A 16559-nucleotide genomic window follows, 5' to 3' on the forward strand; every position below is an offset into this window, starting at 1 on the left:
GCGAGTACATTAGAGAGACTCGCCGAGTCTACACGTGTTCGCTAACTCCCTCGGATTCTCTCTTGGCACGTCGAGTACTCCCCTAATTCGACGAGTTCCACCTGGCATGAATTGCGGGGCCACCATACAATAACTTATAAGCACATACTGGGCCTTGCCTGCTGCATCGGACAGAAGTCTGAAAACTGCATCGGACCGAAGTCCGGAAACTGCATCAGACCGAAGTCTGGAAACTGACCAGGGCCTTGCCCTCTGCATGGGACCAAATTCCGGAACTAACCAGGGCCTTGCCCTCTGCATGGGACCGAAGTCCGTAAACTAACCAGGGCCTTGCCCTATGTATCGGACCAAAGTCCGGAACTGCATCGGACCGAGGTCCAGAAACTGACTGAGCATAACATAGAATAATCAAGGCATATAACATAAACATATATACTGCATACTGCATCAGACCATAGTCCGGAACACATAACACATGACCTTCCTGTATCACAAAGACATCAAGCATACTGAAATACTGCGTCAGACCGTAGTCCGGAATTGACTGATCATAGCATAACATAATCAAGGCATATAACATAAACAAATATACTGCATACTGCATTGGACCATAGTCCGGAAAACATAACACATAACCTACTTGTATCACAAAGACATCAAGCATACTGAACTACTGCATCGGACCGTAGTCCGGAACTACTGTTAACTAAACGGGTCGGCATTGTGGCCGTAGACCCGTTCCTATCGGAAGGAAAACTCACCTAACACTACTGAAGTCCCGCTGACAGAACCATAGCTGCTCGATGACAGATTCCTGATCTGTCAATATCAAAATAACACCCAATTAATAATTAGGTTCTAACACATATTCATAAATCCATGCTTGGGGTAAAAGACTAAGTTACCTCGTAACTTAGCTTCACTCAAGCCCAAGGCCCAATCCAAAGGCCCAAAAGTCTAATAATGGATCAATGCCCAACTATGGCCTAATTTTCCAAATTGGGCCCATACTTCTTCATGGACTTCCCTTAAGGCCCAATTTTTTAGTCTAGTCCAACATGTGTCATTCTAAGGGCCCAATATCATACAACCATCTAGGCCCAAACTATGGCCCATCTATGGCCTAATTTTCCCAATTGGGCCTAATTCTTCATATGGGCCTTACTCTAAAGTCCAACTAATTACTCTAGTCCATTTAACTATTCATGGATGGCCCATTAACAATCCAAACAAGGCCCTATTGAACGGCCCAATAATATACCCAACTTAAATTAGGGTTTCACATAAAATGATGATTAGGGTTAATTTTCCTACTTAACCCATTAAGGACTTAATCCATTAAGTCCCATGTGGCCTTAGGTTAATTTGCATTGATTATTAATTAGTATCTCAAGTTATTACATATTTCCCGTGTGTCCCGATTAATTCCCCAAATTAGGGTTCTATTGGCATTAGGGTTTTTCCAACCCACATTAGCCCATTAAGCCCATTAGCTAGGTCCTTTGACCAATTAGGGTTTATTGGCCCACTATGATTCTACTAGGCCCTATAGGGTTTCAGATAGCCCATTAGTCACATGCTTGGGATTTTAGGTCCATTAAGCTTTACTGGGCCCATTAGGGTTTTAGTCCCTTTTCCAAGCATCCCAAACTAGTCATTATCCAACAAGGCACACCGCCACCCGACACGGCGGCCGGTGGCAGCAGGAGGCAGCAGCCACCACCCTAAGGTGGTGGTTTTCAATTTATTTTATTATTCCAAGCTATAATGTACATTTTACAATGCTAAATATCAAAATAACACACACTAAACAAATAAACACACACACACAGCCACCTTGTGGTGCCCAGCGGCGACAGATGGTGGCAACCACCACCTCATGGTGGTGGCAGTGGCTTTTCTCACGAATTCCAGCCATAGAACCCCTTACCTATTAAAACACGTGTACACACACACACACTAAATATCACACCAAGCCATGCTAGATTCTTTCAAACGGATTCAGCCACCACGTGGTGGCGACGGGAGATGGCAGTAGCAACAACCATAAGCGGCAACGGTGACGGTCAACGTCGGTTCACGAGGCACCAATAGAGTTGGCGATAACATGGAGTTGGCGACGCCGGAGTTGGTGGAGGTGAATGAAACCGATGGTGCGGCGCCGACAGTAGAAGAAGGGAGTGGCAGTTGCTATTGATCAACTAGGTTTAGGGTTAAGGTTCAAACGATTGAAAGGCTATATACCCGGCTCATATGAAACATCTTCCCATATTGACACAACTGGCCTCTCCTCCTCCCATTCCTTACAAAATGAGTCCTAATTTTACCTTTTCAGCCCTTAGCATTATAATTCTTTGCAATTTAGGTTCAATATTTACTAAACAACCGCTTAGCCCCCAAAATCCCTTCAAATGAAGTCCCAGAAGTTACCATTTAGTCCTTGCCTTCAAAATATTTAGAAATCTGATCTGAAACTTACACTTCTAACCCTAATCTCTTAAAGTGTGACAATGAGCTCCTCAAGCTCAACTTTTGAAATATAATTATTTATTTTAGGGCTACTATTCATTCATTAATTTATTTATTTATCTAATAAATAAATAGGGTGTTACATCAGGTAATAATATTAAGGGAAATGGGAAAGTTGTATAATCTGGAAGAATTACTATGTCGCAAGTTTCACCATATTCAAGGTTCTTGGTTATCAAATACTCCATTAACACCTACAAAAAACTTGAACAGATAATGCTAGATGGTACAAAATAAATATACTAAAATACATGCAACCAAGATGGTAGGTTTCTTCAAAGGTCTATCTTCACGGGTGAGTAATGGTGGTGTGTGTATACGTAAAGAGAGAGAGAGAGAGAGAGAGAGAGAGAGAGAGAGGGTGAGTATCAGAATAGAACCAGTAATCATCTTCCCCATCTTCAATCACAAATAAATTAAGGGAAATAGAAAATTAAAAAGAATAAAAAATGAAATTTAACTTAGACAACATCATAAATCCAAACCAAATTAGAAGAAACTTTTAGTATTCAACCCACCATAGATCCAACCTGCAACCAATCGAAACTAGGAAAATCGAAACTCATCATCTTTATCTGAGAAGGAAAAGTAGATTGGGGCAAGGAGTAGAGTTGTGGACAAAGGTGTACGGTAAAGTATCCATTATTGCGATTTCATGCTTTTTACAAATGATTTTGTGGATTTTTGAGGTCACAAGCACATTGAGATTTTAGTAGGTGATTTTCAAGATGATTGGCAGAGCCTTAAGTAACAGAGGGTTACCTTGTCACCGCCATATCTATCATGACCTCCTCCAAATCTCTTACCCTAGTGATCGGGATGCCATCTTCGCTAACATGTATCATAAATCAATGATGCAGGTAAGCATGCAAGCAATTAAGAAAACCAAAATGAACGGAGAAGAAAAAAAAAGAATGAAGAGAGTAATGGTGGTGGTTGTGTTAACTGATGACGGAGATCATAGGGGCAACATCTTTCACTTTTCGAGAGAATAAAATGAAAGAGTGTTTTGGAATCATATATGGAGATGGGGCCGAGATATTTGGGAATTTTGGGGTTTAAGGTTGATTCTAACTATCCCACCTTAATCAACACCTGGTTTTTGCGGAGATAGCAGGATTCAACTCATTCAAGAAGACTCGATCAATCAGGGATTAAGAGGCTAGGTCAAAAGCTTGAGAAAAATAAGGAAACCTCCGCATTGAATCTCTCCCTTCTTATCTTGACTTTTTTACTTCTGTTGACTAAATATGATTAAGTATTTTGACTGCATAAACGGTTTGTATATATATATATATATATATATATATATATATATATATATATATATATTGCAATACAATCGTGTACCTCTTAAAATTCAGGAAAACATGCTAAAATGCTTATTAATATATAAAGATTCATGCTTTTTACAAATGATTTTGTGGATTTTTGAGATTACACGCACATAGAGATTTTAGTAGGTACGTTTTCAAGATGACTGGTAGAGCCTTAAGAAACAAAGGGCTATCATGTCACCGCCATATCTATCACCACCTCCTCCAAATCTCTTATCCTAGTGATCAGGATGTCCTCTATGCTAACATCTATTGTAATTCAATGATGCAGGTAAGCAAGTAAGCAATTAAGAAAACCAAAATAAACGAAGAAGAAAAAAAAAAGAATGAAGAGTGTGGTGGTGGTGGTGGTGGTTGTGTTAACAGATGATGGAGATCATGTTAACTGATGATGGAGATCACAGGGGCTACATCTTTCATTTTCCGAGGGAGTAAAATGAGAGAGTGTATTGGAATCATATAGGGAGATAGGGCCGAGATATTTGGGAATTTTGGTGTTTAAGGTTGAATGTAACCATCCCACCTTAATCAATGCCTGGTTTTTGCCGAGATAGCAGGATTCAACTCATTCAAGAAGACTCGATAAATCAGGGATTAAGAGGCTAGGTCAAAAGCTTGAGAGAAATAAGGAAACCTTCGCATTGAATCTCTCCCTTCTGATCCTGACTTTTTTACTATTGTTGACTAAATATTATTAAGTATTTTGACTGCATAAACTGTTTGTATATATTGCAATACAATCTTGTACCTCTTAAAATTCAACAAAAATGCTAAATGTTTATTAAGATATAAAGAATCGTGCTTTTTACAAATGATTTTGTGGATTTTTGAGATCACACACACATAGAGATTTTAGTAGGTAGGTTTTCATGATGATTGGTAGAGCCTTAAGAAATAGAGGGCTATCTTGTCACCGCCATATTTATCACGACCTCCTCCATAATCTCATATCCTAGTGATCTGGATGTCCTCTTTGCTAACATGTATCGTAAATCAATGACGCAGGTAAGCATGTAAGCAATTAAGAAAACCAAAATGAACGGAGAAGAAAAAAATAGAATGAAGAGAGTGATGGTGGTGGTTGTGTTAACTGATGATGGAGATCACAAGCGCAACATCTTTCATTTTCCGAGAGAATAAAATGAGAGAGTGTATTGGAAGCATATAAGGAGATGGGGCCGAGATATTTGGGAAGTTTGGGGTTTAAGGTTGAATGTAACTATCCTACCTTAATCAACGCCTAGTTTTGGCCAAGATAGCAGGATTCAACTCATTCAAGAAGACTCGATCAATCAAGGATTAAGAGGCTAGGTCAAAATCTTGAGAGAAATAAGGAAACTTCCGCATTGAATCTCTCCCTTCTTATCTTGACTTTTTTTTACTTTTGTTGACTAAATATGATTAAGTATTTTGACTGCATAACCAGTTTGTATATATTGCAATACAATCTTGTACCTCTTAAAATTCAGCAAAACATGCTAAATCCTTATTATGGTATAAAGATTCATTCTTGACTTTTTTACTTTTGTTGACTAAATATGATTAAGTATTTTGACTGCATAAACTGTTTGTATATATTACAATACAATCTTATACCTCTTAAAATGCAGCAAAACATGCTAAGTACTTATTAAGGTATAAAGATTCATGCTTTTTACAAATGATTTTGTGGATTTTTGAGATCACACGCACATAGAGATTTTACTAGGTAGGTTTTCAAGATGATTGGCAAAGCCTTAAGAAACAAAGGGCTAACTTGTTACCGCCATATCTATCACGACCTCCTCTAAATCTCTTACCCTAGTGATCAGGATGTCCTCTATGCTAACATGTATCGTAAATCAATGACGCATGTAAGCAATTAAAAAAACCAAAATGAACGAAGAAGAAAAAAAGAATGAAGAGTGTGGTGGTGGTGGTGGTGGTGGTTCAGTTAATTGATGATGGACATCATGTTAATTGATGATGAAGATCGTGGTGGCAACATCTTTCATTTTCCGAGAGAATAAAATGAGAGAGTGTATTGGAATCATATATGGAGATTGCACCGAGATATTTGGGAATTTTGGGGTTTAAGGTTGAATGTAACTATCCCACCTTAATCAAACGCCTGGTTTTTTCCAAGATAGCAGGATTCAACTCGTTCAAGAAGACTCGATAAATCAGGGATTAAGAGGCTAGGTCAAAAGCTTTAGAGAAATAAGGAAACCTCCGCATTGAATCTCTCCCTTCTTATCTTGACTTTTTTTTTTACTTCTGTTGACTAAATATGACTAAGTAATTTGACTGCATAAATTGTTTGTATATTTTTCAATACAATCTTGTACCTCTTAAAATTCAGCAAAACATGCTAAATGCTTATTTTGGTATAAAGATTCGAGCTTTTTAGAAATGATTTTGTGGATGTTTTAGATCACACGCACATAGAGATTTTAGTAGGTAGGTTTTCAAGATGATTGGCAGAGCCTTAAGAAACAGAGGGTTATCTTGTCGCCGCCATATCTATCACGACCTCCTCCAAATCTCTTACCCTAGTCATCGGGATGTCATCTTCGCTAACATGTATCATAAATCAATGACGCAGGTAAGCATGCAAGCAATTAAGAAAACCAAAATGAACGAAGAAGAAAAAAAAAGAATGAAGAGAGTAATGGTGGTGGTTGTGTTAACTGATGATGGAGATCATGTTAACTGATGTTGGAGATCATAGGGGCGACATCTTTCATTTTCCGAAAGAATAAAATGAGAGTGTATTGGAATCATATAAGGAGATGGGGCCGAGATATTTGGGAATTTTGGGGTTTAAGGTTGAATGTAACTATCCCACCTTAATCAACGCCTGGTTTTTGCCGAGATAGAAGGATTCAACTCATTCAAGAAAACTCGATCAATCAGGGATTAACTGGCTAGGTCAAAAGTTCGAGAGAAATAAGGAAACCTCCACATGGAATCTCTCCCTTCTTATCTTGACTTTTTCACATCCGTTGACTAAATATGATTAAGTATTTTGACTGCATAAACAGTTTGTATATATTGCAATACAATCTTGTAACTCTTAAAATTCAAAAAACATACTAAATGCTTATTAATTAAGGTATAAAGATATATACTCTTTCAGCATTGTGTATACAAAAACATGTCTTGCTGTGGGAGTTGATATTTATATGTTTGGATCACAGATTCGAATCCCCCCCCCCCCCCCCCAACAACCATATATGTTCGTCTAGACATTCATTTTTTTTAACAAGGTTAAAACTTGATGGCGTGGCTACGACGTTACCATGAATACCTAGACCTAGTTAGCGCCACATAAGTCGGTAACCTGCCTTAGTAGGTAAAAGGTAAAAACTAGGTGAAGGGAAAAAATGAACAATTTTGTAAAATATTAATTATTAACCCATCAAAAAATCGTTAAAGAGACAAAAACCAATAAAATTTACAAAACTTATGGACTTTTATGTCAATCTCCCTATAAAAATAATAAGTGACAAATTAAATATGGCGGGTTTAAACTCCCACTTATCGCTTAGGTCACATGGCAACACCACTTGCTGATTTTACATGAAAAAAATCAAAGCGTAAAGACCACGTCATTTGAAAGAAGTCTTGAGAGCTGTTTGCTACATGGCTGCGACTGCTCTTTGTGGTCACAAACCAAACAGAGCTTCCGATCCATTTCTATCCAAGAGAGTCTGATATGAACAGGGTTGTTAAGAATAGAGGTAGGCTAGATTTTTATTAGAAATGGCCCGATTCGAGAGGGGCAAGGTCTCCAATTACAGGAAAAGATAAATATGAGTAATATGTGATACTCAACTAATAAGCAAACCTATTATTTATAATACCCTATTCTTAATATTAAATATGGCAGCTGCTAAGGTTACGTATGGTAATTCCTCCCACTTCCTTTGATAACCACCCCTTGATTTGGGTAACTCCAGCCAATTTCCATTTAATTGATTTGGCCTAGTGGATTCAGCCAATTCCCAAAAATAGAATTCAATTGCCCCATATTGGCAGCTGTCATACGATTCTTTTTCCTGGAATATACCTTTAGTGGGTTTTTATCATTACTTCCCTCCCGGTAAAACGCCTTGTCCTCAATGCGGAAAGTAGGGAATTGCTCCTTTATCAAATCATAAGTTTCCCATGTGGACTCTTCGATGGGGCGGTTACACCAAGAAACCAACAGTTCTAAGTTTGGGTGGCCAGCTTCACGAACCCAGCGATGAGTGATGACAGAACTTGGTTGCCAGTCAATTTCCCAGTCTTTGGTGATGGGTAAAGGTGCAGTTGGGACTGAAGAAAAGGATCCATGAGCCGGTTTAAGCATCGAAACGTGAAAGACTGGGTGAACTCTAGCTTCGGGTGGAAGTTCCAGCTCATAAGCAACTGGGCCTACTGTTTGTTAAATACGATTTGGGCCAAAAAACCTTGGAGAAAGCTTCTCGTATTGGCGCTTGGCCAAACTTTTTTAACGGTAGGGCTGAATCTTCAAGAAAGCATAATCACCAACCTGAAACGTGAGTTCCCGTCGCTTCAAATTTGCTTGGTTTTTCATCCGGTCTTGGGCCTTTTGGAGGTTTTGTCGTAGGAGCTTTAGCATATCATCCCTATCAAGTAATTGATGTTCCAGTTCTGCATTTTTGGTTTCCCATGTAACATAAGGAAACAAAGAAGGAGGTTCCCTACCATAAACACCAGTAAATGGTGTTGTACCAATGGAGGTATGGTAACCAGTGTTATAAGAATATTCAGCCCATGGTATGAAAGTACTCCATTTGGTTGGTTGTTCACTAGCAAAGCAACGTAGATAAGCTTCTAAACAACGATTCAAGACTTCCGTTTGAGGATGATAACTTGTGCTCAATTTCAGTTTGGTTTGACTTAATCGAAAAAATTCTTGCCAAAAGTTGCTAAGAAAAACCACGTCTCTGTCAGAGACGATAGAGCGAGGAAAACCATGTAATCGGATAATCTCTTTGCAAAATACCGCTGCTACCCCTTTAGCCGTGAATGGGTGAGATAAACAGAGAAAGTGAGCATATTTGCTGATGGGGGTAAACCTACGATAAAATCAACAGAAATATCCTCCCAAACTTGGCTTGGAATGGGCAATGGATGAAGCAAGCCGGCGGGGGACAAAGTTTGGTATTTCTGTTGTTGACATATGACACATTGCTGCACAAAAACCCTTACATCCTGTTTCATCTTTAGCCAATAATAACGAGAGCACAATCGTTTATAGGTTTTTAAAAAACCTCCATGGCCACCAAGTGGAGTATCATGTGCTTCCTGTAACAGTTTTAGCCTGAGGGAAGATACTTCAGGTATTACCAAACGCCCTTGATAAAACAAAAGCTGATTTGCAAGAGAAAAATCAGTAGCTGATGAAGGATCTTCATGTAGTTTGCTAATTAAGTCTCTTGTAAATGGGTCGGTTTGATACCCTGCTTTGATTTCAGCTACCTCAACACAATAAGGTAGGGGTGTTGAACGGGTAATTTTTTCGGGTTTCGGGTAATTCGGGTCGGGTAATTCGGGTTTTTCATGTTAGAAAAATTACCCGTTACCCTACCCAAACTAAATTCGGGTAATTCGGGTATCGGGTCGGGTTTGGGTAATTCGGGTATTACCCGAAATATATAATTTTTTTTTTGAATTTCACCTGAAAATAAATTTAATAAAATAAATATGTCGTGCTTTATTAGTCTTGTTTATATAAACAAACGAGATATAAACGAAGTTACTCAAGCTTTGAACATTGAGATTTTTTAGTCAATACATCATAAGATATCAAGTAATCTTTTAACAACTTAAGCTAATCTAATAAGATGTTAAAAAAACAAATACCTAAAGATCTTAATTTAAAAGTTTAAAATGTTTAAGATAAATGTAGCCATAAGTTTTGCCATGTTTTTGCCATGTTCTGAAGTTTCGTCAAGATAATGAGTTTGTTAGTTGCAATAAAAACTATAATCAAGAAAACAGTTAAGTTTTAAAGAACGTGATGATATTTAAAAATTACTTTTAATATTATTAGTGTCGTATTGTCATAATAAATATATATTTATGTTTTACAATAATGATATAGTTTAAGCGTGATCAAATATCTGCTATATCGTACAAGCTCTACAAAAAAAGAAATTTTTAAAATAATTTGGGTAATTCGGGTAATTCGGGTATACCCGAAACCCAAAAAATATACCCTTTACCCTACCCGAAAAAAAATCGGGTAACCCGATTACCCGGAAAAATTTACCCGTTACCCGATTTACCCGACCCGATTTACCCGATACCCGAAAAAATCGGGCGGGCAATTCGGGTAACGGGTATTTTCGACAGGGCTACAATAAGGCACAATTAATGTCAACAATTCTCCTCGAATGAGGTCGTCGAGATAGAGCATCAACTCCCTTGTTCTCTTTTCCTGCTTTATGAATAATCGAGAAATCATAAGGCATCAATTTAAGTAGCAACCTTTGCTGCTCAATAGTGGTAATTCGCTATTCTAACAAAAATTTCAGGGTATAATGATCGGTACGGATTAAAAAATGACGACCAAGCAGGTAATGACTCCATTTTTGTACCGCCAATACCAATGCCAATAACTCTCTATCATAAGCTGATTTAAATCGGTTAGATGGAGAGAACCCCTTGCTGAAATAGGCCACAGGATGGTCTTGCTGTGATAATATTGCTCCCACACCATCTGATGAAGCATCATATTCTATGACAAAAGGTTTTGAAAAATCGGGTAGCCGAAGGACTGGAGTGGATAACAAAGCCTTTTTTAAGTCATTAAATGCTTTAAGGGCCTCTTCTGACTAGAGAAATCCATCCTTCTTGGTTAATGCAGTGAGGGGACGGGCGATGACACCATAATTACGAACAAAGCGTCTGTAGTACCCTGATAACCCAAGAAAACCTCTCACTTCCTTGACTGTCGATGGTATGGGCCATGATTTAACTGATGATATCTTTTCTTCTTCCACACTAACTCCTTTCGAGCTGATCACATGCCCAAGGAACACCACCTGTTCTTGCCCAAAGCAACATTTCGATAGTTTGGCAAAAAATTGGTTGTCATGAAGTAATTTTAAGGCCTGTTCCAAATGGAATTTCTGTTGTTCCATACTTGGACTATAAACTAAAATATCATCAAAGAACACAAGTATGAAACGTCGCAAGTATGGACGGAATAAATCATTCATGATAGCCTAAAATGTGGAAGGAGCATTAGTTAGGCCAAAAGGCATGACCTTGAATTCGTAATGACCCGAGTGAGTGCGAAATGCCGTTTTTTCGATATCCGGGGCTGCCACTCTAATTTGATAATAACCCGATCGCAAATCGAGTTTTGAGAACACTGTAGCACCATGCAGCTCATCGAGTAATTCGTCAATATTGGGGATCGGATATTTATCGGCAATAGTTACCTTGTTGAGGGCTCGGTAATCGATGCACATGCGCCAAGAATTATCTTTCTTCTTCACTAGTAGTACAGGGCTTGAAAAAGGGATGGTGCTTGGTTGAATAAAACCAGCGGCTATCAACTGTTCCACTTGTTTTTCTATCTCATTTTTTGGGAATAGGGATAACGGTAAGGACGGATGTTAGGTGGAGTGGAGTTTGGCATAAGTGGGATTGAATGGTTTTGTGATCGAATCGGGGGTAGATGTTGAGGCTCTTCAAAGATGGTGGTGTATTGGTTGACAACAGGTTGCAATGGGAGGGGTATACAAGGGGTAGTTTCTGGTTCAATGGCTAGGTGTTGGAAACTGGATGACTTTTGAGGACCGGATGAAATGCCTTGTAGCTTATATCGCTTTCCATCTATTGAAAAGATCATAAATAATTCCTTCCAGTTAGCTTGAACCGTATTTAAAGTAGCTAACCATTGAACACCCAAAACTAGATCTGTTCCACCAAGAGAGAAGGGATGAAAATCCTGAGTGATCTTGAGGTCATTAATCTGTACAGAAAGATTTTTTCAGATTTGACCACATCGAATTAGGTCTCCGTTACCGATTTGAACACCAAAAGATGTTACCGGTTGAGTCGGCAACTTAAGTTCATTCACCAAGACATCTGAGATAAAATTGTGTGTAGATCCGCCATCTATTAAAATTAAAACTTCTGTAGAATGAAGCATACCATGGATTTTCATTGTGGTAGGTTGCGATTTTCCCAGAATAGCATGTAAGCTAATTTCAGCAGTCTCCTGTTGGTCAGAATCAAGATCAGTTAGACCCATTGTAGGAGATTCTTCAATGGCTTCATCAGCTTCTAAAACCTTGAGTGTACCGGTTTTGCAACGATGACCTGGTCCATATTTTTCGCCACATCTAAAGCATTCCCCTTTTAGAAATCGATTTTGCTTCTCATTTTCGGAAATTCTTGGAACATTCTTGATTGGTTTGATGTTTGGGCTGGGATAAAAGAGGTCGGTTTAGGATCTGCTTGTGAGAGTTTCGAATTTGGGGTTCCCGAGATATTTTTCCCCGATCGATGACAAGTGAGTTTAGATTCGAATTCCAAAGCTAAACTCATGGCACTATATACCGTACGGGGTTTGTGAATTCGTAAATCTGATTTTAGTTCATCTTTTAGGCCATTTAGGAATACTCCTAAAAGACAGTGATCTGGCCAATTTGAAACCCGAGAGGTTCTCTTAGCGAACTCCTGCCGATACTCTTGTACTGTACCAGTTTGTTTAATGCTGCATAGGAACTCATCAGGGTTCTGAAACTCAGCAGGGCCAAAATTTCTTGTAAATACCTGGACCAATTCTTCCCAGAAGGTGATCGGACGATCATCAGATAACCATGAATAGAGGTCCAAGGCATCTCCTTCTAAGTGCATTGAAGCTATCTCCACCTTTTCTTCATCCGGGATCTGATAGTACCTGAAGTATTTTTCGGCTTTCAGCAACCATCCACGTGGGTCTCCGCTACTAAAAGTTGGGAAATCAATTTTGTTGTAGGGTTTATGTGGCATTCGACCCCTCCAACTGCTTTCCCCCTCGTCGTTCTTGCTCCCGCTGGACCATTCCCGCTTTTTCAGGGCTGCTATATCTTCCTTCATTGTTTCAATTGATTCCAGCTTTGCTGCTATGGCAGCCAATTGAGTGGCAATGGGATCGGGTGGGTTGTTGTCGCTATTCCGGGTTTGCACCATGTTATTTCCCGGCAATGGAACCAAATGATATGAACAGGGTTGTTAAGAATAGAGGTAGGCTAGCTTTTTATTAGAAATGGCCCGATTCGAGAGGGGCAAGGTCTCCAATTACAGGAAAAGATAAATATGAGTAATATGTGATACTCAACTAATAAGCAAACCTATTATTTATAATACTCTATTCTTAATATTAAATATGGCAGCTGCTAAGGTTACGTATGGTAATTCCTCCCACTTCCTTTGATAACCACCCCTTGATTTGGGTAACTCCAGCCAATTGCCATTTAATTGATTTGGCCTAGTGGATTCAGCCAATTCCCAAAAATAGAATTCAATTGCCCCATATTGGTAGCTGTCATACGATTCTTTTTCCTGGAATATACCTTTAGTGGGTTTTTATCAGAGTCCGTCATTATTATGGTTCTTTTTCTGTCTCACTGTTCTTTCTCCTTACACCTACTACGTATTGAATATCAAGACCTGATAGGCCCCCCTCTTTATAGACTGGATCCGACCCAGTCAATACTCATTTTCAAAAGTATTCTCTATTGCGCTGGTATAGGCAAGCTGCTAGCACACTTCCTCATTCATGCATATTTCTTTAATTGCCAAGAACAACTTTTGTAGCAAGTTTCCAAGGTCATGGTCGTCTCAAGGTCAAGAAGCCATCTGATTACATACATCCTGCTGGTTTTGATCCCTAATGCAGCTTCAATTACCTTTAATTTGCCAAATATCCGTCCAGAGAATCAGAACCTGGACATAAGAACAGAAGGCGATGGAGCTTATATCTCCGACAGTGGAATTCAGGTGACCCCAGATGGAATTGGTTCTATTCGCAGTCAGAAAGCAGGCAGGGCTACATACATCAAACCATTTCATCTTTGGGACAACAGATCAAAAGAGCTTGCAAGCTTCTCTACCAATTTCACCTTCCAGATTGATTCATATGGGGATTCAATTTATGCTGATGGCCTCACCTTCTTCCTGGCAGAGAATAATTCCGTTATATGTCGCGGTGGTGCCATGGGGCTTCCGGTCAACGCAACAACCATTGTTGCCACAAACCCGTTTGTTGCAGTAGAGTTCGATACTTATTTTGATGATGGTTGGGACCCAGTAGGTGACCATGTAGGTATCAGTATTAGTTCTCTTACTTCTGTTAGGCATCATGATTGGCGTAGTAATATAACTGGTGGGGAGGTGTGTCAAGCTTGGATAACATATGATTCTGTTTCAAAAAATCTTAGCGTTTCTTTCACTGGTTTTAAAGATGATAAGCCGCTTGTGTACACAGTTGATCTCAGGAATGAGTTGCCAGAATGGGTTATTTTCGGGTTTTCAGCTGCAACTGGAGATTTATTTGAGAAAAATAACGTAAAATCTTGGAGTTTCACGAGTTCTGATTTACAGGTTGATGAAAACAAGACAATGTCAACAAACCCACACCCAACAGTGAGCCTGCGCCCCCACCCGAACCCGAACATGACCTCGAACCCCAGCCAAGATCCAGTGGATCACAACAACAGCATGGTGCGATTGGTAATTCCATTAGTGGTTGCAGTTGCTTTGTTTGCTGTGCTTGCCTTTGTGCTATGGAGGTGGAAGAAAAAGAAAAGTCTGAAAGATGAAGATAATGAACTCGGATTTGATATTGATATGAACTATGAATTCGAAATAGGCACCGGAGCAAAAAGATTTTCTTACCAAGAATTAACTCATTCGACAAGTGAATTTTCCGAGAATGAGAAGCTTGGTGAAGGAGGTTTTGGTGGGGTTTACAGAGGTTTCTTGAAAGATTCCAACACGTATATCGCAGTGAAAAGGGTGTCAAAGAGTTCCAAACAGGGGATCAAGGAGTATGCATCGGAAGTAAAGATCATAAGCCGATTGAGGCACAGAAACCTTGTCCAACTCATAGGTTGGTGCCACGAGAAAGGTGTGCTCCTCCTTGTTTATGAGTTTATGGAAAATGGAAGTTTAGATTCACATCTCTTTAAGGCAAAAAGCTTGTTGACATGGGGGACAAGGTATAAAATAGCCCGTGGGCTTGCCGCTGCTTTAATGTATCTACATGAAGAATGGGAGCAATGTGTTTTGCATAGAGATATCAAATCGAGTAATGTGATGTTGGACTCAAATTTCAATGCTAAGCTTGGCGACTTTGGGTTAGCTAAGTTGGTGGACCACGAGAAAGGCTCACAGACAACAATGTTGGCTGGAACCTTGGGTTACATGGCTCCAGAATGTGTAGTAACTGGGAAAGCAACCAAAGAATCTGATGTATTCAGCTTTGGAGTTGTTGCACTGGAAATAGCTTGTGGGCGAAAACCCATTGAGTACTTTGTTCCGGAAAAACAAATAAGATTAGTACAATGGGTTTGGGAGCTCTATGGGAGCGGGACACTTTTGGAAGCGGTTGATCCAGGTTTAGGGTTAGATTTTGAGGAAGAAGAAGTAAAGCGGTTGATGATCCTTGGGTTATGGTGTGTGCACCCTGACTCTGATTTTCGTCCATCAATGAGACAAGCAATTCAAGTACTAAACTCAGAAGCATCCCTACCTATACTCCCCTCAAAGATGCCAGTGGCCTCTTATGTGTCTTCGCCCATTTCTTCTTCATATAGCGATGCATCCATCGTCAAAACCCAATCATCATGAAGCAACAAATTTGACAAAGGTCGTTCCTAATATCAAAAACCAAGCTTACGTCTAGTGGTCTTAGCATTATTATAACTATTGTGGTATTTTTGTGTAATCTAGTGATTAATATTGTCGTTAGAAACAGAAACAGATGTTTGATTTTGAAGGTCCCTTGCGAAAATAAAAAATAGACTCCAATTGTATTTGTTTTATGTAATCAAAACTTATTTATATATAAGTCGATAATTTGTATAAAACTAACCAAAACAAAAGCTGTCAATATATATTGAAAAAGCCTTAAACGACACTATCTATCTGTGTGTGTATGTTTGTGGGGGTGTGCGTGTTCATTGAGAGTGATATAAATGCAATATATATTATATAATTGGCTCTCTCCAGCTTTATTTCTGTTCGCCAATTGTTTTGTAACAAATATATGTCATTCTTTCTATTAGCCAATTTTCTTATACAAGTCGTACTGTTATAGGTTCCTATTCTTTATACTATTGTTGTCGGTCAGTAGAAAATTACCGTTTTGAAGATCACATCCGTTCAAGCTCCCCCAAATTTCAATCACAACTGTAATAACTCACCATTTACAGTTTTGCGGCAGTTCTCTGCGCTTCCTGTCAATGACTCCCCTACCACCCACGTTTCGCTTCTCTATAACTCCTCCCCGATCTCCCCCTTATTTGTCTCTTGGCTATGCGATTGTGGGGGTGTTTCGGAGTGCTTTTCGAACTCTAAAAATGTTTTTAGATAGAAGTGTTTATTTGCTTATACTGATGGTAAAATGAGTTTTTTAAAAAGTGTTTGGATAAATTTTTATAGTGAAAAACCAAATAAGTCAATAAGTTAAAAAGTGTATTG

At 39.1% G+C, this 16559-nt stretch overlaps 1 pseudogene; it reads left to right on the forward strand.

The window, feature by feature from the left end:
- The first annotated feature begins 13595 nt into the window (after positions 1 to 13595).
- Positions 13596 to 15946, forward strand: LOC145018190 (L-type lectin-domain containing receptor kinase IX.1 pseudogene; annotated as a pseudogene).
- Positions 15947 to 16559: the final 613 nt, after the last annotated feature.

Source organism: Lactuca saligna, chromosome 9, assembly GCF_052625555.1.
Source record: "Lactuca saligna cultivar CGN05327 chromosome 9, ASM5262555v1, whole genome shotgun sequence".
NCBI lineage: Eukaryota > Viridiplantae > Streptophyta > Magnoliopsida > Asterales > Asteraceae > Lactuca > Lactuca saligna.